General features: G+C 47.5%; 1 long non-coding RNA gene and 1 pseudogene across 1 annotated transcript; one reads left to right on the top strand and one right to left on the bottom strand.

Annotated features, from left to right (window-relative positions):
* Nucleotides 1–2,732: 2,732 nt before the first annotated feature.
* LOC123609681 lies at nt 2,733–3,313 on the top strand (annotated as a pseudogene).
* A 3,388-nt stretch (nt 3,314–6,701) lies between these two features.
* Nucleotides 6,702–7,734, bottom strand: LOC123609680. Its single transcript, XR_006717892.1, has 3 exons — nt 7,196–7,734; nt 6,964–7,081; nt 6,702–6,779 (listed from the first exon to the last, which is right to left on the bottom strand). It is a non-coding gene; the product is annotated as an uncharacterized LOC123609680 (long non-coding RNA).
* Nucleotides 7,735–23,648: the final 15,914 nt, after the last annotated feature.

Raw genomic sequence — 23,648 nt, 5'->3', positions numbered from 1 at the left:
CCTCTCTCTCTGCCCCTCCCCCGTTCATGCTCTGTCTCTCTCTGTCCCAAAAATAAATAAACGTTGAAAAAAAAAAAAAAATAGATGGATGGGTTAAGGAGATGGAGTGTCTGTACAACGGAATATTATTCAGCCATAAAAAAGAATGAAATCTTGCCATTCTCAACAACGTGGATGGAGCTAGAGGGTATCACGCTGAGTGAAATAAGTCAGAGAAACACAAAGACCATGTGATTTCACTCAGATGAACAAAGGGGGGCGGGGAGAGAGAGAGGCAAACCAAACAGAGTTAACTGTGGCGAACAAAGTGGTGGTTACCAGAGGGGAGGCGGGTGGGGGATGGGGGAGAGACGTAGAGGGGATTAAGAGTACGCTTCCCACGATGAGCCCTGAGTACCATATGGAGATGTTGAATCACGAAATTGTACACCTGAAACCAGTATAACACACCGGACTTCAACTTTTTACAAATAAATTAAAAAAGAAAATATAAAATCCTTGAAACTTCGAGAGATGGGAGCAGCTTTAGTTATTCATAGCCAGCCCCTTTCCATACCTGAGTTTCCGCTAATTAAGCGATTCTTCCACATCTGGCTCTGTGCTGGCCAAGTGGAGCCTGCTTGGGATCCTCTGTTTTCCTCTCTCTCTCCCTCTTTCTCTCTCCCTCTGCCCCTCCCCCACTCGTGTTCCCACTCTATCTCTCTCCCCCTCTGTCAAGATAAATAAACTTTAAAAAGTAAATAAAAATAAATTAAAAAAAAAAATTTTAAAGTGCTGGGAGGGTGGCATGCCCAGAGAGGGCATGGAGCTCCAGGAACCTCCACCACCCCCACCCCTTGCCCTGTACATCTCCTCCACTTGGCTGTTCCCGGGTTGTAGTCTTTATAATAAACTGGTAATATTAAGAAGTGAAGTGTTTTCCTGAGGGGTGTGAGCCCTTCTAACAAATTATCAAACACGAGAAGGGGATCACGTATAGCTGGCTGGTCAGAGGCACAGGTCACAGCCCGGGACTTGTAATGAGTGTCTGAAGGGGTGAGGTGGTGGGAGCAGTCTTGTGGGACTGACCCCTTCACCTGCGATGTCTGCACTAACTCCAGGCAGTGTCAGGTCGGAACAGATCGGAACTCTCTGCTGTCCAGAGAGTTAAAGAATTGGTTGGTATGTGGCAAAGTCCCACATTCGGTGTCAGGAGTGTTGGGAATAAAAACAGCTTGAACGCACATAAAATCCTTAAAATAGTGCCTGGGCATATGGTAAGCTCTCAAATGTGGCTGTTATTATCTCTGGGATGCCTTTTCTGACCTGTCTCCTCCCCTATCCCTGGCCCACCCTCCCCATGTGTATCCAAAACATCCTGTGCTCCCCGACCTGGCGACCCGGCGTGCATACTGATCTAGCACGTGGCAACAAACTACCCCAAGACTAGTGTCTGAAAATAATGATACTATTTATTTTGCTTATGAATCTGCACTCCGGCAGGCTCCTAGAGGACTGCTCACCTCTGCTCCAGTTGGCATCAGCCAGTGTGGCTCAAAGGCTGGGGGCTGGGATCTAAATGTTCACTCACATGCATGCCCAATGTCTGGCACAGTCTCACTGGGGCCTCAGCTGGGGTTCTCAGTCAGAATCAGAAATGCAGCCTCTGTCTGTGCCTGGGGTTTCCTCACAACGTGGTGTCTACGTTCCCAGGGCAAGCATCCCAACAGAAAAAGAGCCAAATGGAGGCCATATTGTTTTTGACCGAGCCTTGGAAGCCACGGTGTTAACTTCTTCCACAATGTATTCAAGGCACAAGGGTCCTCCAAGTTCAAGGCACAAGGACATAGATTCCCCTTCTTGATGGAGGAGTGGCAGGCTTCTGGAAAGCATGCGGGACCCAAAATATCACTCTATGAACCACGTCTTTTATTTTCTGTAATCCAATGCTTTGACGTCTGGGGCCTTGTCAACCCCAGAGAGATTGCCCCTCCCAGGGTTAACTGATTTCTGGAGATGGTGAACTGCTGACCCACAAAGCACACCATTCAAATTCAAACCAACCAATCCAGAGCCCACACACGATCAACGTCTTTACTGGCCTGTCATGTTCCGAGCTACTACGCCCCATGCCCTCGTCACCCCAGGGTCACTTCCCAGACAACTAGGGACAGTCCCTGTGCCTCAGAGCCTCACTGAAATTACTCAAAGTCGCCAAACCTAAGCTCGCTTACGCTGCCTCGCTGATGCTTTCCCTGTGAAACCACAGTGGAGGTTCTTTTTCACTTTTTCCCCCCTTTCTGCCTCCTGACTGATCCTGGCACTTCTCTGGGTCATCCCTCGTGGCATGGCATTCCCCCTTGGAATCTGTGAGTGTAACGACAGATCTTTTCAGTCATAAGTGTCTCCTGATCTGGTCCCCTTCCTCTACGTCAAATTTTTTAGTAATACATGATATCTTAGAGTAATCACTGTGGCCATTTGGGGGAAATACAATCTTCCACTCTCTGCCTTATAATTGATTATGTACTTGCCTTTGCCCTCAACTTGACTGGTGCACACAGAAAACACACCCTCCTTTTATCTCTTTAGCCCCTACGCCCAGTACATAACAAGTACTCAATAAACGTTTTTTGACTAACTGGCTGAGAGCCATACCACAACCTTTGTCCTCCTTATTAGGTATCCAAAGAAATAGGACCCTTTGTGCCTTTCTGCTCTACCGGGACAGCGTCTGTCCGTCAGCATTCAGAATGGTCCAGTATTTGACATACCGTCGTAGACAGCCTCTAACAAAACTAGGCTCTCTTGAACCCGTGGTAATAGAATTGTTTATTTTTATTTATTATCTTTTTTAATTTTTTAAAATGTTTCTTTATATTTGAGAGAGCAAGAGTGAGAGACAGAGCTTGAGCAGGGGAAGGCAGAAACACAGAGGCAGAATCCGAAGCAGGTCCCAGGCTCCGAGCTGTCAGCACAGAGCCTGACTCGGGGCTCGAACTCAAGAAAAGGGAGATCGTGACCCGAGCGGAAGTCAGACGCTTCACTGACTGAATCCTCTACCCTTATACCAAGGAGGTTGGGAAAGCCCCCAAATCTGCACGTGGCGTGTGTGCAGGCCAGCTTCAGGGAGTTGGTGCCGTGAAACCTAAAGTTCTCACGAGGTTGTCTACAACAGGTCAGGAGGGACTGTGGTGGCTTCGTGCGTGCCACATGTGTTCGTGACAGGATCGAGCACGCTTTCCTTATTGAGGAGCAGACAATCATTGTGAAAGTGTTAAAGGCACAAGCACCGAGTCAGAAAGCTACATAAAAAAATGAAGATTTTTGAGTAGCTAAAAAATAAAGAAGAAGAAGAAAAGAAAAAAGACCTTCTGTAAATTCCTTGGACACATTGTGCCACGCTGGCTGCTTGTTCTACCAGCCCTTCCTTATTTTATTTTATTTGACTTTATTTGACTTTATTTTATTTTATTTTTAAAGAGGAAGAGAGAGGGAATCTTGAGCAGGCTCCATATTCAGCATGGAGCCCAACGTGGGGCTCGATCCCACAACCAACCCTGGGATCGTGACCTGAGCCGAAATCAAGAGTCAGACACTCAACTGACTGAGCCACCCAGGCGTCCCTCTGCCAGCCCTTCTCCTTCTACTCCACCTGCTAAGGCACAAAAACCCAACTCTTGTCACCTCTCCTTTGTGGGATTACGTGGGATAACACAACTCCTCACGGGTTGGACGTGTGGAGACAGAGCGGGACCTCTGAGGCGATTCTCATCACCCGAAGTCTGCACTGCGTTCAGAGTGCTCACACAAGGTGTATCACCTGCCGTCATGCATACAAACAGCTGGGCGTCCCTTATCCAGGCAGGTCAGTCCCGCCTTGTGAAACCAGTTAAGGGGAATCTCCCTAATACTATAATCTCCAGGGAGTTCCCAAAGAAAGGGAGTCAAGCCTTTACCTGCCCCCATCTCAGAAAAGTTTAGAAACTACAAAGTTCTGCGCAGACCCCTGGGACGATGCCTGGGTTTTCTCTAGCAGCGTTGGCGATTAGAAACAGCAAAAGCAAGGGGATGCTTCTCCCGTCCTTTGGATTTCGAATTCCTTCTCCCATTCCTCCTGTGAGGACAGAGTCCTCCCAAAAGAACCAATACCTTCTTCCTCAAGCCCCAATAGTGTATGAATGGAAGGGCACCTAAGTAAGATTTACAGCCGGGCAGGAGGTCAGGGAAGATTCCCCACACCTCTTCCAACTGAGTGTCCAATGCTGGGATCCATTTGACAATTTTATTTTATTTTTTTTTTTTTCAACGTTTTATTTTTTTATTTTTGGGACACAGAGAGAGACAGAGCATGAACGGGGGAGGGGCAGAGAGAGAGGGAGACACAGAATCGGAAACAGGCTCCAGGCTCTGAGCCATCAGCCCAGAGCCTGACGCGGGGCTCGAACCCACGGACCGCGAGATCGTGACCTGGCTGAAGTCGGACGCTTAACCGACTGCGCCACCCAGGCGCCCCCCATTTGACAATTTTTTTTTTTTTTAATTTTTTTTTTTCAACGTTTATTTATTTTGGGGACAGAGAGAGACAGAGCACGAACGGGGGAGGGGCAGAGAGAGAGGGAGACACAGAATCCGAAACAGGCTCTAGGCTCTGAGCCATCAGCCCAGAGCCTGACGCGGGGCTCAAACTCACGGACCGCGAGATCGTGACCTGACTGAAGTCGGACGCTTAACCGACTGCGCCACCCAGGCGCCCCCCCATTTGACAATTTTTAAAAAATCTAGTCTTATTCCCTAAGAAGAGATGAGGTTGAAAATGCAAATATTTCTTGGGAGAAACGACAAATTGGTGCTTGTTCCAGTAAATAATCCTTTTTTTGTGAGCAGATCTGGTTAAGGGGTAGGAGAGAAAACGGAGAAGAAACACAGGGGTAGGTCCTGAGGGCCGAAAATTGATTCTCTGCCTCCTTCCAGAAGAGGCTTCCAGGAAGTCTTCCTTCCTCTGCCAAGACCTTCTCCAATGATCATAGGGTTTTGAGTAGTTGTCAAAAAAAAAAAAAAAAAAAAAAAAAAAATTCTAGTTCCGCACCCCCTAGAGCCCTCTGGTGCCATTCTCCAAGCCCTTCAACTAACCTGGGTCATCTAGGAATATCTCAGCTGCTCTAAGTTCTCCACAGAAAAATGTTTTTAAATGCATAGCATACCAGGGCACCTGGGTGACTCAGCTGGTTAAGTGTCCAAGTTTTGGTTTCAGCTCGGGTCATAATCTTACATTCGTGGGTTCAAGACCCTCGTCAGGTTCTATGCTCTCGGTGCAGAGCCTGCTTGGGATTCTCCCTCTCTCCTCTCTTGCTGTCCCTCCCTGTGTGTTCTCTCTCTCTCTCAAAAATAAGTAAATAAACTTAAAAAAATAAAGCTATTATAGTATAAAATAAAATAAAATAAAATAAAAGCCTAGCATACCTTATAAGGAGTAAGACTTTTCCTGGCCAAATTTCAAATGCTAAATGCAGCCTCATTCACAAGAGCCCAAAGGTGGGGCCAGCCCAAGTGAGCGTCAGCAGAGGAACGGATACACAAACGTGGTCTAAACGCACAATGGATTATTATTCAGCCTTAAAAAGGAATGAACTTCCAGGACAGGGTGCTAAATGAAATAAGCCAGACACAAAAGGCCAAATATTATACGATTCCACTTATGTGAGATTCCTAAAATATGCAAACTCCTAGAGATAGAAAACAGAACAGTGGTTATCAGGGGCAGGGGGGAGGGAGGAACCAGGGGCCACTGTTTATGGGTACGGAGCATCTGTTTGGGAAAGTGAAAAAGTTTTGGAAAGGGACAGAGGTGACGGCTGCACAATAGTGAATGTATTAAATACCATAACCTAAATGTGGCTAAAGTGGTAAATTTTATGGTATGTATGTTCTACCACCACAACAACAACATTTCCTTAATTTGTTTTTCTAACGTTTTTATTCATTTTTGAGAAATGGAGAGATGGAGCATGAGTGGGGGAGGGGCAGAGAGAGAGAGACAGACTCTGAAGCAGGCTCCAGGCTCTGAGCTGTCAGCACACAAACTCAAGTTCTAGAACTCAGGCCAGAGTTCAACACCCTCCCCATCTGGGTCCAACCTTCCAAGCTCTCTCTCAATACCCACCTCCCCCAACCTGGCCTCTTCCCCATCCTCCAAACACCTCTTGTGCTCCCTCCCTGCTGGGTGTCCTGCCCACCCCCACCGTCCAGCGCGAGCCCCCGCTCCTCCGCAGTCCCCCCTCGAGCCGTCCATAGTGACACGGTGCTTTCTGAAGGGCATCCTTTGTCTACATCGTTCCCTTTATTGCTTGGTGATACAACAGATCTACTGGGGATGGTAATTAGATTCTGAAGATTAAGGCTCTAAGGAACTTTAGGAGATTGTTTCAACTCCCTTAATTTGTAGTGAGGACCCCGACCCTGAGCGATTACCTGCCTGAGGTCCCAGCACTCATTAGCGACAGAGGAGGGAGTACAATCCACGTCCTGACACCGGCTCCCTTCTCTTCTCCATGGCCCTAGGTTGTCACTATTGTCCCCAACAGGGTTTCACGCTCTGCCGGGGCAGGCAAGGGTCACCCCCACCCCCACCCCCCGTCAGCTGTGTCCTTACCAACCCAGCGAGGTTTTTAGTGAGTCCACGCTGAGACCGTAAAGGTGTTTCTAGACGATGCCGCCGGGGCCTCAAATTTCTCTTAGCAGTTTCTTAAGGACCAATGTTTCTCCCTCTTCCACTTCCGAATCTCTTCCTTGCGAGTTTTCTAAGAGGGAATTAGGCAAACCAAAACAAAAGCAGTTGGATAATAGTTTTGCAGAACCTCAGCCAATTTTTGCAACCCCAGAAACATGTTCCGTTTACTGCTTGGCCCTAGCTGTGGACCCAGCGTAAACTGAACCAGACTCACTAGCTCTAATTTCATCTCAACTCTGCAGACAGATAGTAACCTGGGTCGGTGCAGTTCATCTATTTCCCGGACCGTGAATTCACTGGCGGTGCTGTCTCGGCTGCGTGGGCATTCTTTCAGTTCCAAGGCACCCAGGCTGCTTCCTCCTCCGCAGAGCTCTTAAAAAGAAAAAAGAAAACACAGCTTCGCCTCACCCTCTGCAGAGACAGAACCCCTCCCGGAGAGCCAGGCAGCATCCACATGGAGGGGTGACTCTGCAGACGTCGCCTTACCTGGGGCAGAGCACGGCTCCCCTCCGGCAGATCAGCGCATCTCTCTGCGAAGCCATTCGTCCCTCCAGCCTAATGGATTCCATCAGGAGCAGGATGTGGCTTTTGCCAGCACAAACCCTAAACCCCCAGAGGTGACGGGGGCCTCCTGCCGGCCCATCGGCACCGGGGTTTGCTGGTGAGGACGACAGGAAGGAAAACTGGGGAAAGTTCGGAAAGCCGAGTAACTTTTGAGAGGTCCGATGAGGGAGGAAGGCCCAGGTCCGTAATCACAGGAGCCTCGTGCAAAATCTAATTACAACTTGGGCGGAAACGGAGGCCAGAAACAAGTGTCATTCATCAACTGAAAACACCAACTAAGGTAAACACTGCCACAAACTCAGGGGAAAAAAAAAAAAGAAGGTGGGGAGGAAGGAAAGAGGGGTGATCACTCTGGATATCAAGCAAATCAAATTACCCTGAAGGCCCAGCCAGACACATGCATTAATCATCGGTTATCCCAGCTGCACACCTGTACGGGGAGGAGAAGCTGACGTGCCCCAAATGGCTCGGGCAGACGAGTGGGCTTCCCCCCCCCCCCCAGGCTGGACGGGAGGGACAGGGGCGCAGGCCCAGGGGGGCCCAGCCCAGAAGTGGCCACGTGGCAACCCCCAGCTCTCCCCGGGGGGCCAGTTGGAAGGAAGAGGAGAATTCGAGGCAGGCGGGGGGGGGGGGGGGGGGGGGGTGGGGGGGGGTGTGCAATCCCCAGCTCTCCAGCCAAGTGACTTTCTTCTGGAGCCCGCGGAGCTGCTGAGCCGCCACATTAGGCAGCTTTCCCTGGAAGAGCGCAGGCTTTGGGGGGAAGCGAAGGCAAGTCCAAGGACTAGTGGGCCAGAAGCCTCCAAATCCTCCGTGTGGCCGGTTTTCTGCTCTCGTGCAGTTGAGAGTGCAGGGGGATGGCAAGAGAGATGGGGAGGGGTGTGGGGTGGAGACAAAGCGGGCCCCTGACTGTGTTTCCCAGGGTGGGGGGGCCCTCAGGCTCTGCAGCCCACGAGTTCCCCACCTTCCCCACCCCGGGCTAGTCACGAGCACCAGAGGGGGCTGAAAAGCAGCTCGGCCATCGGGGCTGGGAGCTGTTTGCCCTTGATGAGAAATTTCAAGTGGGGAGCCTATGTGTGTGGGCTCAAGTGGGAGCCTCAAGTGTGCCTATGTGGATGAGAGAGGGCATTTAGAGGGAACAAATGATTTATTAGCGGGGCCTCCACAAAGTCTCCTTCGGAAAGGGAGGGAGCGTCCTCCCACCGCCCCCCTTATCATTAAAACATTACAGGGGTGGAATCCATTTGGCCTCCTAAGCCGGCCTGTGAGGGAGTCACAGCTGATCAGGCAGCCAGCTGAGCTCCCCCAGCCTTTCTCTGAGTGCAACAATATGTATAAACTGGCAAAATGGACCGCGGACCACTTTGATGTTGAACAAAGAGGAAAAACTCCAAAACAGCGTAAAAAAACGTATTCCTGTTTAACTCTTCTGTGTCCTTTCTGCAGCGCAAATTAAAGACTCGAGGCAGCTGGACAGTGCCCCAGGGAGAGCTAAATAATGAAGGATCGCCATCGCAGGCTCTTAGGCCCAGGTATTCCCTACCAAGAGAGAACGGCCAGTCTGGGCCTCTGAATTACTTGCTCTGATTATGTAAGGGAAGGTCTTGTGAGCGGTTGCTGGGGCCTGAAGCTGTAGGATGGGACCCACGATCGCCCTCTCATTTAACCCTTGCAACACCTCCGTGAGATCCAAACTGTTTCCCCCTTCGGAAGAGTGGTGAAGGGACACGCCTAGCACGTCCCGGCCTATCCAGGCTTCCAAACTCAGGACTCGAAAGTTCCCAACCTGTCCAGGGAACGCAAAGCCCAGCTTGTTTCTCATTTTCCCGAGTGAATTCCCTCTTCTCTGGAATGAGATGTTCCACATAAGTAAACTTCTCATATCTAAAACTTATCTCTTTAAAGCCAAATCTTTTTACATTTTTAATTAATTTGGAATCGAATTTTTCTCAAATATATTGTACGCTTCCGTGACTTACAAAAGAGAAAATTCCGAGGAAATGTCCTTCCTTGGGACGGGCAAGAATTCCAGCCTACAGGTCCTCAGAGATACCCAGGAAGGGGCAGGCGATGTGAGCCAAGTTGGCAACTTCCTGCCGACGTGGGGAAGAGGGACCCACTCCAGGGACTGCAAGCCAGAGGTGGGGCAGAGGGTTGAGAAAGATTTTCTTCTTCTATTTTTTTTTTTTTAATGTTTTTATTTATTTTTGAGACAGAGAGAGACAGCGCCTGAGCAGGGGAGGGGCAGAGAGAGAGGGACACACAGAATCAGAAGCAGGCTCCAGGCTCTGAGCTGTCAGCACAGAGTCCGACACGAGGCTCGAACTCACGGACCGTGAGATCGTGACCTGAGCCGAAGTCGGACGCTTCACCGACTGAGCCACCCAGGCACCCCGAGAAAGATTTTCAAGATTTTCAACCACCATTTGGAAGTGGAGCGAGAAAAACAGTCATGGATCAAATAGTAAGAAGCTTGTGAGATTCTGGCACCATTTCCTCCTTGGTAATAACTGGTAAAAAAAAAAAAACAAAAAAAACAAAAAAAAACTACCTCTAAAACAAAACAAAATACATTTTTGAAAAATAAAAATGTGTGTGAACCAAAATGTTAACAGTGCTGATGCGCAGGTGATGTTACTAACCTTCTTCTCCTTCCTTCTCACACCGGGGCTCCGCTTTAACTCAGACCAGAGAGGTCAACTCTCAAGCTATGAAGACAAGACATCATCTGGCCTCCTGAGCCACGCCACGTTTTGCAGTAAAATGTAAGGAGTGTCCGCGTTATTGTGTTGCATCCGAACTGTGTGTCCATACGCCTGAAAAATGGGGAGACTTTGGTGTCAGAAAGGACTGACTTGGAATCCTAGCCTTTCCACATAATAGCAGTCACTTGGGCCACTTTATCTCTCAGCCTCGGTTTCTCTAACATAGGACTACCAATAGCTACTTCACAAGGCTTTGGTGAGACTCCATAATTCTCCCTTGCCATTTATGGAATGAACACAATGAGCAGATACATTCATGGGAGCAACCTATTTTGCCTATGTTTACAAAAACGACACTCCCAGGGGCGCCTGGGTGGCTCAGTCGGTTAAGTGTCTCACTTTGGTTCAGGTCACGATCTCACAGTTCATGGGTTCAAGCCCCGCGTTGGGCTCTGTGCTGACAGCTCAGAGCCCGGAGCCTGCTTCCGATTCTGTGTTTCCTGCTCTCTCTCCCCCTCCCCCTCTCGCACTCAGTCTCTCTCTTTCTGTCAAGAATAAACAAACATTAAAACACACACACACACAAATTCGACAGTTCCACCCTCCACACTGTCAAGTTAGACCTTATGGAATCATTAGTTGTTAAGCCACAAAATTTATGGTGACTTAGGTCTCTTCTGGACACTTGGCGATTACCAAAGTGCCAAAAGAAATTCGCCGTAAGATCAGTGGCACGGCACGAGACCATATTAGAATAAAGCTGCCATGAAGAGAATGATGTGGGTTGCACGTCCAATTAAATAATGGACTTAGTTCTCTCACGTGACTTATCGCTCAGTTAATACAATAGCCTTGTAGGCGGGTATTATTATCCCCATTTGACAGAAAGTTTCCACCACTTCCCATGGTCACAGAACTAACAGGTGCCATAGCTGGGATTCATACCCGGATCTCCCGGACTCCAGTGTCCCTTCTTTATCCATTGTTTCATGTTGTCACGTATTTTCATAATTGACTTAGATACTGGATTTGTGTTCCTAGTAACCCAGCACATTATTTAAAGCTGGACAATTCCAAGGAAGTTTTTCAACGGTTTATGATCCATGGGTGAGCAATTCTGAATATTACTAGGAAAATGCAATTTCTCCCTCCATCTGTCTTCTTTCTGCTTCTGTCTCTTTCTGTCCCACTCCCCTCCCCCACTTGATAGTATTCCCATCGATATAAAGATAGGATTGTAAATCCAGGATGTGAGTTCAAACTTTTTTTTTTTTTTCTATTCACTGCATGAAGGAGAAAGAGAAGGAGATTACAAAGATATATCCTTTAACCTCAGGAGTTTATCCTTGGCTTTTGTACAGAAAACCATTTACCCTAAGGCTAAGGTAGTATGTGCAATGTCTCTGCTGGTACTTTTTTTTTTTTTTTGGAAGATTTAAAAAAAAATTTTTTTTTTTAATTTTTTTTTTTAACGTTTTATTTATTTTTGAGACAGGGAGAGACAGAGCATGAACGGGGGAGGGTCAGAGAGAGAGGGAGGCACAGAATCCGAAACAGGCTCCAGGCTCTGAGCTGTCAGCACAGAGCCCGACGCGGGGCTCAAACTCACGGACAGTGAGATTGTAACCTGAGCCCAAGTCGGACGCTTAACCGACTGAGCCACCCAGGCGCCCCTAAAAAAAAATTTTTTAAGTAACCTTTCTTTCTTTCCTTTTTTAAGGTTTGCATTAAGGCAATTTGCATTTTAATTTATTTTAATTCATTTATTTATTTAGATAGAAAGAGAGCACAAATGGGGGAGAGGAAAAGAGAGAGGGAGAGAGAATCCCAAGCAGATACTGCACCGTCAGCAAAGAGCCTGATGCAGGGCTTGATCTCACAAACCGTGAGATCATGGCTGGAGCAGAAATCAAGTCAGGTGCCACCCAGGCACCCCTTGAAGTAATCTTTCCACCCCAAATGGGACTTGAACCTACAACCCCAAGATTAAGAGTCTCCAGCCAGGCACCCCTCTGCTGCTACATTAGGCAGCGTTTCCAACCAGCGTGCCAAAAGCGCTACCCCAAAAGTGAGGGTAGAGAAGCCTCTGACCTCAGGGAAGCCAGGGAGAGCCAGGGTGGCCAGAGTCCCGGGGTCTGTCACCTCCAGCCCAGAGCAGCCCTTACCAACGTCATCACTTCCAATGTGTCCTTCCACGTGAGAAGCTAAGGAAGCTCTTCTTGTCTCAAGTGGTGGGAGGGGGCAAATGTCGGGCAGGAAAATCATTTACTAGAAGTATCACTTGAAACACTTCCCCAAAACACTCCAGGTGTCCAAAGACGTCAATGACACTTAATCCTCTTCTGGGAAAAATATGGAAGAGAGAGTCCGAAGTCTAGACTGGAAATTGTCACTAAACTCTCAGCATGTCCCTTCCCCTCTCTGAATTGGAACTGACCCTCTCCACAGTCCTCCACTCTCCTGGTTCCTGTTGGAAAAACTCACTCCATTGCCCAGCCATCTTTTTTTTTTCTTTTTAATGTTTATTTATTTTTGAGAGAGAGAGAGAGAGAGAGAGACAGACAGAGCGTGAGCAGGGGAGGGGCAGAGGGAGAGAGGGAGAATCGGAAGCAGGCTCCAGGCTCTGAGCTGTCAGCACAGAGCCTGACGCGGGGCTCGAACTCACGAACCGTGAGATCGTGACCTGAGCTGAAGTCAGACACCTAACTGACGGTGCCACCCGGGCGCCCCCAAATCCAGCCATGTTGAGGGAACCACACCGTGACAGAGGGTGCCACGGTAGCAGCTAGTGTAGACGTGGCCTAAGTCTCAGCCTGCCCCACAAATATTTCGCTCTCCAACACCCACCCACCAGGCACGCTGCAGTCTGACATGGCTCTTGCTAACGCTGGAAGCTGTGGCATCTTATCTTCCCGCCGCACGGAGCCTCGGGGCCTCTCCAGGGAGAGGCCACAGCAGCGGGGAATACACACAAGATTTGACTTGCTGTTTTCTCTCCAGACCATAAACATCTATTATTTGAACAACCCTTTCTACCACGAGCAGCTTATCTAACTCTCTGGGCCTCAGTTTCTTCTTGGGTAAAATCGAAATCTCAGCATCCACCTCAAGGGGCCTCCGTGGTAATTAAACAAGAAAACCTATTAAAGCGGGTGCCTCGAACAAAGGGTCAGTCCTTCCCTTTCTGGCTTTGGCCATGACCTTCCCCGTAGATGATACGGAGTTAGGAGTCCCAAGACTTGGAAGAACCGACACTGGGGAAGACAAGCAGGCGAAGAGTCTCAGGTCAGGGGCCAGGGCCCAGGTCACAAGCTTTCCTCAGCATGGGTCTGTGAGTGGAGGTGACCCAGTTCCAGAAGAGAGAAGTCAAACTAAGCTAAACACTAAATGACCCAACCTCCAACTCTTGGGCAACGGAGGAATCCTGAATGCTAATCGAACAGTTTTGACATGTATATTTCTTTACTTCCACCAATTAAAATGAGATTGACAGCATTGTGTGAATATGTGAGTTAGAACCATACGTGCCCCTGCATAATTCACTGCGAGATAGGTCTGGGTTCCTCTGGCTCCGGTAAAGACAACAAAGTGATTTAGAGATTCAGAAGTGAATTTGGGTGGCTAATATAGAATACCCATTCAAAAACTGCAAAATAGAGGCGCCTGGGGGGCTTAGTCGGTGGAGTGTCCAACTCTTGATATCTTGGCTCAGATCATGAGCCCAGGGTTGCAGGATCGAGCCCCACGTCAGGCTCCGTGCTGAATGTGGAGCCTGCTTGGGATTCCTGCTTGGGAGTCTCTCTTTCTCTCTCCCTCTGGCCCTCCCCTGCTCTCTCTCTCTCTCTCTCTCTCTCTCTCTTAAATAAATAAATAAATAAAACCTTTAACAAATAAATAAAATAAAAACTACAAAATGGACTGCCATTAGCTATTTTTAGCTCTGGATGTGTGTGGCTTGAACCTTCCTAAACACTAAACCCAATGTTTAACTTTTTGAAATTTTTTCTGCCTTGGGGTGCTTGGGTGGCTCGGTCGGTTAAGCATCCGACTTCAGCTCAGGGCATGATCTTGGAGTCCGTGGGCTCGAGCTCCGCGTTGGGCCCTGTGCTGACAGCTCAGAGCCTGGGACCTGCTTCAGATTCTGTGTCTCCCTCTCTCGGCCCCTCCCTCTCTCACACTCTGTCTCTCTCTGTCTCTTAAAAATGAATACAAAGGTTTAAACACTTTTTTCAAAAAAGAAAATTTTCTGGCTTTTAAAAATTGAAGTACTATTTACCTTCAATAAGACATACAGATCTTAAGGGGATAGTCAATGAGTTTTGACAAATGTGTATACACCAATAACCCAAGCAAATCCTCTAATGGCCCTTCCTTATCAATCTCCCTCTTTGCCCAGAGGCAACCATTATTCTGATTTCAATCTCCTTAAATTAGTTTTGTCCGCTCTTGAACTTCATGTAAATGGGATCAAGTGTGTATTCTTTTGTATGTGGCTTCTTTCATGCAAAATAGTGCTTTTAGGATTGATCTAGTTGTTCGATTCCTTGTTATTTGCTGAATTGTATTCCAGTGTGTGGACATACACATTCCATTTAGCCATTCACCTGTTGATGGGCATTTGGTTGTTTCCCATTTTTTGCTGTTAGCAATAGAGCAGCCATGAACATTCTTGTAAATTTATGCTTTTCTTTCTTGTCATTTTTTATTTTAGAGAGAGAGAGAGAGAACACAGCGGGGGAGAGGGACAGAGGGAGAGAGAGAGAGAGAGAGAAAGAGAAAGTTAATCAGTCTCCACATCAGCATGGAGCCCAACACAAGGCTCATCCTACAAACCTGGGATCATGACCTGAGCTGAAATCAAGAGTTGGAGGCTCAACTGACTGAGCCAGCCAAGCTCTAGCCTATTTCTTTTAGTAAATACCTAAGAAAGGAGAGAAGAATTACTGGAGAGATATATATCTCTCTCCAGCAATTATATATAAGTACGCGCACACACACACACACACACACATACACACACTGCCGAGAGTTTTCCAAGCCAGTTGTACCATTTTGTATCTCCATCAACAAGGTATGAGACTATGGAAGTTCCAACTGTTCCACATACTCTCCAGCATTTGGCATTGTTGCTTTTTTAATTGTTCCTATTCTAGTGGGTGTGCGGTGGCACCACGCTGGTTTTAATTTGCATTTCCCTGGCGGCTAACAAGGTCAAGCCTATTTTCATGTACTTATTTGCCATTGCTGTCTCTTTCTTTGTAAAGTGACTGTCACTCATCTTTCTTTTTTTTTTTTTTTAATTTTTTTTTTCAACGTTTATTTATTTTTGGGACAGAGAGAGACAGAGCATGAACGGGGGAGGGGCAGAGAGAGAGGGAGACACAGAATCGGAAACAGGCTCCAGGCTCTGAGCCATCAGCCCAGAGCCTGACGCGGGGCTCGAACTCAGGGACCGCGAGATCGTGACCTGGCTGAAGTCGGACGCTTAACCGACTGCGCCACCCAGGCGCCCCTAATCATCTTTCATATTTAGTCCTGAGTCTCATTGGCCAGCCCTCATCCCCGGCTACCTCCAAGGCCCCATTGGACCCAGTGAGGGGCATCGGGGGTCTTTTGCAACATCCTAAAGAAAACCAAGAGCTATTACTAAGAGTCAGGTGAATGCACGTGGATGGCCCAAAATAATAAATGCCCACCACGCTTTCCTTCTCCTCCAAGCCTCCGTGCTGCCCCATCTTTACCCATCAAGACCCCATCCATCTTTCAAGGCCCAACTTAAAGGCTATATCTTCCAAGGAACTTTCCTGACTTTACTCTTGCCTTTCTCCACCACCACCACCACTGTAGACATTTGTTTTCTTCTCTCATGTAGCAATTCTCTTACTCCGTAATTTATTAATCAGGATTTGTAAACCTGGGTCTCATATGCCCTACCATATGATACATTAAAATTTTTTTTTATTTAAGTTTATTTAGTTTGAGAGAGAGAGTGTGCACAGGCACAAGCAGGGGAGGGGCGCAGAGAAGGAGAGACAGAATCCCAGGCAGGCTCCACACCATCAGCACAGAGCCCCACTCGGGGTTTGAACTCACGAACCGTGAGATCGTGACCAGGGCCAAGATCAACAGTCGGACACTTAACCGACTGGACCACCTGGGTGCCCCCTACATAATACATTTCTAAAGATCAGAGTCAGGCCTGCAGCAACTTGGCACAGTATTCTACGCACAGCAAAAGACACATACATTCATGCAGTCACTCAACTCCTATTGTGGAGTGTCATTTATACACCAAGTCCCATGCTAGAGACGGCATACAGCTATGAACTAGATAGACACATCCCTCATGAAGCGGGCAATTTCGTGTGCTATGTAGACAAGAAAACAGCCCATGCGTACTCTGGCAGCGGGGGCAGAGAGATAATACAAAAGCCTCAACGTGTGAGACTCGACAGATAAACAGCCGTGTGAAGAAGAGTTCGTGGAATTGTATTAAATGGAAGTGATTTAAATTAGAAACCACTAAATACACAAGGAACGCCGAACATCACCTGCCAAGCCAAAAGGAACAAGTTAAAGATCTCTCGCCCATTTGAGGGATGCGCATGGCGGGTTTTGCCATCCATCTGCCTCTGACGTGCTTTCACACGGCCTTGGAGTTTGTTTCAAAGCAGGGAGGGGCTGTTTAGGAAGGTGAGGAGGAAGGAAGCGCCCGCAGCAGGAGCGAGCACCGGTTGTCAATGTGAGGCACCGGGAAGGTTGTCAATGTGAGGCTCCTCCCGGTGCGGCCGTGGGAGCATTTTGCTGGGAAGCAAGACCGGGGGACTAGAGAAGATGAGGGAGAGGGGGAGGGAAGGAGTTGAAAAAGAGGTTACAAATTGTAAAGAGAAATAACAGCATTTATTTCTGAATGACAACTCTTTATCTTCCCACCCCAGGCCTATTTGTTGACAAGCCATTCTGTCAGAATTTGTTGGTCAAGGAGAGGGAGGCCCTGTGTTCAGGAGGTGCATCAGACCTTGATCTTGTCTCTGTTGGAATTCAGGAAGGTTCCCGCAAGCACTCAGCCTCCTAATGGACGGGAAGCACCTCCGGGGACGGGAATTTGACAAGGCTCGTCAAAGCTGCCAGACGACAGCAGAATCCCTTTCACTGCCCTGTTCCTACCATGGGAGGGGAACGACTCTGTGGGTTATGCCGAGCCTTCGAGGACAAGAGCTAAAACCACGGCGGAAAGCCGCTCAGACATTAGCGGGGCCGACGCATAAATCCATCATATAAAAAAAATATCTGGATGAATAAAACAGAACATGCCAAGCACGCAGTGTATCTCGGGGCTGTGGGAAGAGCCTATGGGGTAACTCAGAGTGAAGGACTGTCTCTCTCTCTCTCTCTCTCTCTCTCAGATTCCCTATCGCCAGGCAGCAATGAATTAAAATTGCCTGAGAAATCAAGCAGGTGGTAATGGCCTCCCCGGCAGATAAAAGTTATTGGAGGATGGACTTCTCCCTGAGGCTGTCATGTTACCTTCCTCAGCTCCATGGTGGGTCAAAATCAGCTGCACGATAGGGACTGTTACACCCTAACAAAAAAGAAAAAGGTACCCCTTGCCTGGGGAAGCGTTGCAGAGAAGCCCTGGGCTGGGGGAGGCCAGGGCAAGGTCAAGGACTCTCCTGGACCCAGGACCCTGGTGAGGAAGGCCTTGCCTTTTGTCTTGAACTTCCCTTGGGAGGGGACGGGACCAGGAAGCCAGAGCATGATTTTTCTAGGCCTCTCTTCCGACGCCTGTTTAGTACCAAACCAAGATAGAGTGGGAGACGGAGGGGAGGAGGTAGAGGAAAAGTTGAGATGTCACATGATCAGCAGGATGGATCCTTGAGGATGTGACAAAGGTGGGAAGGTCAGCATAGATCTCAAGCTAAAAAGAAATGTCTTCCTATTTTCTCCTTTATACGACTCCCAGCCCCTCTCACGACACCTCATACACACCCCGACCCTAACTAATCTGTCCCGAAGATAAACATGCATTCGGTAAACCCTAAGGCCTGTCTCGCGTGGATTCTGGTTTCCAGAGTGAGGCTTTCCCGGCCGACCGATGACAGAGGCTTGCTTATTGAAAGAAACGTGGAATCCCTCTTATAGACAAGGGCTTCCATTCTGGACATCATTTCAGAGACCTCTGCACAGACAGGAGACTAGCGAGCGCTTTGAGACGCTCAGGAGTAAGGGGGGAAGAGGGGAGATCCAGTTCACACCGGCCTCCGTTCTCTCGCACGTGCACGAACACGCAGCCCGCCCCAGAAACTGCACCACATGACACAGATGCATTTCGGCTTCTAATTACTTCACTGTCTAATTCATGCTAACACAGCAATTAGTGATAAAGCTCCAAACACTCATACACATTAGCCTGACGACATTTAATTATGACATTAGATGTATTGCACTTCGTGAGATATGTAGCTTAGCAAGTAATAAGAAATCTACATGTATGGCCCATCTAAACGACATCGCAATAAAAGTAAAGGAAAGCCATGAAACCCTCCCTTGGTCATTAAAAGAAAATGCAGTAACGGGTGCGTTTTTATGTGAAATATGCCATTTCCAGATGCTGACTGGGAATCCGGTCTCCCCAGCTCGGAAGACACGGTTCCGTCTCTGTTTTTAAAAAGAGAGAAGAGAAGGGAAAAATGGGTCAGTCGTACTTGATTACTGCTGGGTGCTTCTGTGTCTCCATTCTCGTTTTTTAGGACCTTAGACGTCAGCGGAAGATATAGGGGGAAACGTGACTTTTTTTTTTTTTTTTTTTTTTTTTACTGGGTCGGTCCACGAGATGTGATGTGCCATTTGCTTTTGGTTTACATGGGGCCTGTTCCCTGAGACATGATTAATAGCTCAGCAGCACTGCCAAAAAGCACATAAATCTGGCCATCCACGATGTAATTGACACACCACTTGTCTTACAGATACCTACAGCACTCGCTTATCTCCCTCTAATCCCCCGGTGGGCATTCGAAACAGCTGATTATGCAATGCACAGTTGCTGACACCACAGTTTGGGGTCTGTTCCTTATAGCACCCAATTAGCTGCCGTATAAAGCCCTGCTCCCCTTGATCAACCTTGACCAGGTGTTAAGTACCAGCTGAAGGAACACAGGCTACCACGGAAATGCCACCGGAGCCTCCGGACCTTCCCGGAGGGGGCCGTGGGGGGGGCGGGAACCTCCACCTCCAAATCCTGAATCGAGTTGCCCTTTGCTTTACCTGACCCAACACCCCTGCTTCAGTTGGTCGCGTTCAGGGCAGAGCGAGCTGCCCCCCGAGCCCCGAACGGCATCCGCTAACCCTTCTCCCTTCTCACCTCATCCTGTCTTCAGATGGGAAGCTGGCAGCTCTGCGTTGCCTTGCTGTGTGAACCTGAACACTCCAGCCCTCTCTCTGCCCCTCAGACTTCTCCCTCTGTCTGAAAAATGTTTCTAAAGAAACAAACAAAAACAAACCAAACCCCAATACTGACTTAGCATAGTAGCAACTCTGAAGATTAAAGATTACATAATGAACAAGTTGTAAAGCCCTTTGAAAGCATAAAATGCTGTAGGAGTAATTATTATCATTGTTATTAATCACCTCGGTTCATCACATATAGTAAACATGAGATAATAAAGAGGGGACTCTTAAACGCAGTATCAGCAACAAGACCCATTTATTACAACGCTGTTTGCTTGGATTCCATTACAGTTATAAAATTTTACGCTCATCTAGCACTTTTCATCTGAGAATGTCAAAGTGCTCTACAAGCACAGGCTCTAATTACACTCATCCCCCAACACGACTGGGAGAGCGGCAGAGAAAGGCTACATCCAGTCACGTAACATCTAAGCAGAACCCAGTGCAGGTCTGGGGAGGTGTCCCTTTGAGGGCTGCATCTAGAAACTTCTAAAATCTCAGGACACCTGGGTGGCTCAGTTGGTTAAGCATCCGGCTTTGGCTCAGGTCATGACCTCATGGTTCGTGGGCTTGAGCCCTGCGTCGGGCTCTGTGCTGGCAGCTCGGAGCCTGGAGCCTTCTTCCGATTCTGCGTCTCCCTCGCTCTCTGCCCCTCCCCCGCTCATGCTCTGTCCCTGTCTTTTTCTCTCAGAAATAAACATTTTTAAAAAATTTTTTAGGGGCACCTGGGTGGCTCGGTCAGTTGAGCGTCCAACTTCAGTTCAGGTCATGATCTCGTGGTTCATGGGCTCGAGCCCTGAGTCCGGCTCTGTGCTGACAGCTCAGAGCCTGGAACCTGCTTCGGATTCTGTGTCTCCCTCTCTCTCTCTGCCCCTCCCGTGTTCACGCTCTCTCTCTGTCTCTGTCTGTCTCAAAAGTAAATAAACATTGGGGCACCTGGGTGGTTCAGTCAGTTAGGCATCCGACTTCGGCTCAGGTCATGATCTCCTGGTTTGTGAGTTCCAGCCCTGCGTCGGGCTCTGTGCTGACAGCTCAGAGCCTGGATCCTGCTTTGGATTCTCTGTCTCCTTCTCTCTCTGCCCCTCCCCCGCTTGTGCTCTGTCTCTCTCTGTCTTTGAAAAATAAATAAGTGTAAAAAGAAAAAAAATTTTAAATAAACATTAAAAATTAAAAAAAAAATTTTTTTAACTCTAAAATCTGGAAAAGTTCCTAGATGGGTCATTTTCTAAAGCACAAATAATATCAGATAGATACATGTACAAAGGTTTGAATATTTTTCTTCCTCATGGAGATTATATAGCAAATGTCTTGCAACTAACTCCCGTGCCTCCATCCCACCACGTTGGCCCATGATTTGTATGTTTGCCATCAGAGTCTGAAAGAAGATCTTCTGTGTCTTATTGTTTGTAACGTTGCCAGCCTGGAAGTTTTCATGCAGTGACGATTACTAATGATAGCAAACAAGCGTATGCGTTGAGAAATACAATGAAAACAATGTATGTTTTCAACATCTTGTCACTTTGCCAGTGTAATACTCATGGGTTGGGGTGAGCTTTGGGTAATCTTACACAATATTTACAATATTTCTAATACTTTGTTGTAGGTGTTTATTTTTTTATTTTTAAGTTTTTTTAATGTTTTAGTTATTTTTGAGAGAGACAGACAGTGCGTGAGCAGGGGAGGGGCAGAGAGAGAAGGGAACACAGAATCTGAAGCAGGCTCCAGGCTCTGAGCGGTCAGCACAGAGCCCGATGCAGGGCTCGAACTCACAGACTGCGAGCTCCTGACCTGAGCCGAAGTCAGAGCTTAATCGACTGAGCCACCCAGGCACCCCTTTGTTGTAGGTTTTGGTTTAAGTAAATTGATAGTTTCAGCTGTAGTAATAATTCTTTCCTCCCACTAATAAGAGCAGAACAAATTGCTTACGCTCTTGGGATTTTGCATCCTTCCAGTTTAAAAAACATGTGGCTGTCTCCGAAGTAAGGTACCTGCAGTCCAGAATGTGTGTAAGATGATCCACTGAGGCCAGCAATGAAATACTATAAGTTCTATTTTATTTCCTTTATCCTATTTCACTTTGTAAAAATCACTAAGTTATTTCTACTAATACATTATACAATGTGAGATAATGCATAAAAATACATAAATTGAGGATGCACCCTTTTTTTTTTTTTTTACACTAATGCTGCATAGACAAAAGATACTTAAAGAGTTCAAAAAAACCAATGAGAGGGGCGTCTGGGTGGCTCAGTCGGTTGAGCGTCCGACTTCAGCTCAGGTCATGATCTCACAGTTGGTGGGTTCAAGCCCTGTGTCGCGCTCTGTGCTGACAGCTCAGAGCCTGGAGCCTGCTTCAGATTCTGGGTCTCCCTCTCTCTCTGACCCTCCCCTGCTCACACTCTGTCTCTATCTCTTGAAAATAAATAAATGTTTAAAAAAAAAAAAAACAAAACACCAGTGAGAAATGCCTGCATAGCAAAAGAGAGGTGTATTTAGGTCAGACTCCACTTCCTCATCCGTGTGAGAAATGTTTGGGGGGAGGGGTGCCTGGGTGGCTCAGTCGTTTAAGCCTCCAACTTCAGCTCAGGTTATGATCTCGTGGTTCGGGAGTTGGAGCCCTGCATCCGATTTTGTGCTGACAGTGTGTACCCTGTTTGGGATTCTCTTTCTCTCCCTCTTTCTCTGTCCCTCCCCCGCCCTGCACAAATAAATACATAAATAAACTTAAAAAAAAAAAAAAAGAAAAAGAAATGTTTTGGGGGAGAGCATAACACGCCTTTATCTGAAAGGAATGAAGTCCCTGAAACCCAAGCGGACTTGTCAAGCTGAGTAATTATTTCAGTGCTCATCACACAACACTTAGAAACAATGTCGTGCTCCCCATGTAGTGTCAACCACATTTAGTTGTGACCAAAGCAGGACAGAAACCAAAGCATCTTAACCCAAAGTAACACGGCTTTACGTAAAAAGCAAACCAACCAACAAACAGAAATGGCAAATTCCTTTTGGGTGAACTGCCTTCTAAAAAGATCTCACTGGGGGCGCTTGGGTGGCTCAGTCGGTTGGGAGTCAGACTCTTGATTTCGGCTCAGGTCATGATCTCACAGTTCCTGGGTTCAAGCCCCACATGGGGCTCTGTGCTGGCAGTCGGGAATCTGCTTGGGATTCACTCTCTCCCTCTTTCTCTGCCCCTCCCCTGCTTGAGCTCTCTCTCTTTCTCTCTCTCAAAATAAACAAATAAATTAAAAAAAATTTTTTAAATAATAAAATGGTATAAAATAAAATAATTCTGGGAGTTCTGGAGTCAGAAGACTCCGCTTTGTGTCCCCATCCTCTGAGTGTTTCTCCTTATCCGTGAAATGGAGAGAAAACTGTCCTTCTTACCCCACAGCCTAAATACACGCCTGTCCCCAGCCAGATGAGAGTCAAGGCCAGGGTCCCTGACTCTGGGGAGAAGATAAAATCCTTCTCACCTGCCACGTGCTCCATCCAGTGACTCGGAGGAACTTCAGAGAAGCAACACTGCAGACAGAACGGCCAGATGCCCGGGACAGCCAGGAGGAAGACGCATGCCCAGCAAACTGGATCATCAAAGGACCCGAGGGGCTAAACTAGGGCAGTGTTTCCAAGCACTTATTAGAAGCGCCCCCTCAATGCCACCCTTTAGAAATATATCAACACCCTGGCACAGCACTTTCCAGTAGAAATATAACACGCAGCATATATGTAATTTAAATTGTCCACATTACTCACAATAGCCAAAAGATGAGAACAGCCCAGTGCCCATGGAAACACGCACACACACACACACACACACACACACGAATATTATTCAGCCTCAAAAAGAAATGAAATTCTGACACATGTACACAATGAATGAGATTTGAAGACATCATGCCAAGTAATTCAGTCACAAAAAGGCGAATGCATTGTATGCTTCCCCTTATATGCGGCACCTAGAATAATCAGATTAATAGAGACAGAAAGTAGAAAGGTAGCGGTTACCAGGGTCTGGTGGGGAGGGCGACGGAGGTGTTAGTGCTCAACAGGTATAGAGGTTGAGTCTGGAAAAGTGAGAAAGTTCTGAGGATGGAGGTGACGGTGACACAAAACGTGAGTAGACTTAATGCCACTAAGTGGGACCCCTAAAAATGATTAAAATGGTAAATTTATCTTATGTAGATTTCACCGCAATTAACATTTTTCTTAGTAGCTGTATTTAAACA

This window comes from Leopardus geoffroyi, chromosome B2 (genome assembly GCF_018350155.1).
Source record: "Leopardus geoffroyi isolate Oge1 chromosome B2, O.geoffroyi_Oge1_pat1.0, whole genome shotgun sequence".
In the NCBI taxonomy this organism is placed as follows: Eukaryota; Metazoa; Chordata; class Mammalia; order Carnivora; family Felidae; genus Leopardus; species Leopardus geoffroyi.
The sequence above is the reverse complement of the archived record's forward strand: the minus strand, read 5'-3'. Positions and strand labels throughout refer to the sequence as shown.